This window comes from Dendrobium catenatum, unplaced genomic scaffold (assembly GCF_001605985.2).
Source record: "Dendrobium catenatum unplaced genomic scaffold, ASM160598v2 original_scaffold_172381, whole genome shotgun sequence".
Lineage (NCBI taxonomy): Eukaryota > Viridiplantae > Streptophyta > Magnoliopsida > Asparagales > Orchidaceae > Dendrobium > Dendrobium catenatum.
This window is the reverse complement of record NW_021490803.1, coordinates 180,095-182,244: the sequence shown is the minus strand read 5'-3', so window position 1 is coordinate 182,244 and position 2,150 is coordinate 180,095.

Here is a 2,150-nt window from a genome sequence, read left to right as displayed (position 1 = left end):
TCGTGAATCTTAACAACTTGGAAACCAACAACAGTAGGAACCGCTTAAACATAAAAACTCATCCAGTACATCATATCGCTTCAACTCCATCGCGTCGTATTCCCTCCGCGTTCCGGACCTCCGGTTCTCTCCGACGAAGAAAGCTGCAACAGGATCACCTTATAGCTCTGCATATCTTCCGAAACCTTAATCTTACAACGGATCCTCTGTTCTCTCCGAAGCCCTTCTAAAACAGTGCCCGGTCTTATCGACATCATCATTGCATGCTCTGTTTCTCCCTCAAAAGAAGGAGAGATTGAAGCCCCCATGCGCCGGATCGTTTCTTACGGCCGTTTCAATACGCCGAACCGCAACCACCGGTCCACCGCACGTTCTACTGCAGCGGGACATTCCGTTCTTGCAATACATCATCGATAAACTAGTTCGCTGCGGCGAGATCGATGAGATCAAAACTATGTTATTCACTCCAGCATGCGAACTGTTCGACAAAATGCGGAGGGAAGGAATCCAGCCGTGAGTCATCACTTACGTTGCCCTGAAAGAAGAATTGCTGTCTGCAGCTATACATAAAACATATAAAAAACGAAACTGTACGTATACACATTGCTCATAAACGCGCTCTGCAAGGAGAACGAACTCGATCTGCTATTGGATTGAGGGATGAAATACCGTTCAATCCGTAGGGATGAGATATCGATCACGACTTCATCCGTGCTCTCTTCGTGAAGAGATTATTACGTGCCGTAATTAAAGTTCGGATGCCAAACACAACTAATAGATTTTGGGTTTTTAATTTTATGTATATTATGTGTTTGAGTTTGTCTTAATTAAGATAAAAATTTAAAAATATATAAATTTGTGAGTCATTAAGATTCCGCTCGTAATAATTTCTCCTCTTCAAGGCTGAGAGAATGAGAAGTTGTTGTAAGTGTTGGTGAAGATAAAAGAGATGGGGCGCGACCACCGACCAGATCATGGCGGTATCTACAATAATTACAACTTCGAGGCGGAGTTTTTTTTTTTTTTTTTCTCCAGCATGCGAACTGTTCGACAAAATGCGGAGGGAAGGAATCCAGCCGTGAGTCATCACTTACGTTGCCCTGAAAGAAGAATTGCAGTCTGCAGCTATACATAAAACATATAAAAAACGAAACTGTACGTATACACATTGCTCATAAACGCGCTCTGCAAGGAGAACGAACTCGATCTGCTATTGGATTGAGGGATGAAATACCGTTCAATCCGTAGGGATGAGATATCGATCACGACTTCATCCGTGCTCTCTTCGTGAAGAGATTATTACGTGCCGTAATTAAAGTTCGGATGCCAAACACAACTACTAGATTTTGGGTTTTTAATTTTATGTATACGATATATGTTTGAGTTTGTCTTAATTAACATAAATGTTTAAAAATATATATATTTGTGAGTCATTCATATTCCGCTCGTAAAAATTTCTCCTCTTCAAGGCTGAGAGAATGAGAAGTTGTTGTAAGTGTTGGTGAAGATAAAAGAGATGGGGCGAGACAACCGACCAGATCATGGCGGCATCTACAATAATTACAGCTTCGAGGTGGAGTTTTTTTTGTATAGAGAGAACTCCTCAATCAATATCGTAGGAACCAGGAGACCATGCTATAAGGCGGAGTCTGATTTGCTAAGGGAATGAAAAAGATGTGTCACATTGGTTTGGGCATGCGAAGTCCGGATGTAGCTCTATGTCAAATAAAATCTTGAGATCGGTTCAGCCTCCACATCCTTTTGAGTATGTCATCTCCTTGAAGAATGCAACATCCTCCTCCAAACCAGTCATCATATTTATCGACTGTTTCTCGTATTCTCTTTCTCAATAGATTAAAAAAATTTATTGAGCTAAACTCCTAAATATCGAAGAGATTTTGTAGATCTTTTCCTTAAAAATGAACGCTAATTTTAAATCCTAAGTTTGAACAGGATGGTGAAGGCCTTTTTCAAAATGTCAAGACTACAGGTCGGGTCATGGGCTAGCAAGAAAAAAATAAAATAAAAGTAGATATTAAAAATTCATGTGTCATGATTTTCTTGAAGTTTGGATGCAGAGCTACATCTAGACTTGATACATAATAATTTCTCTTATGTCTCGAAGGATATAATGATAATCAAGGAAGGTG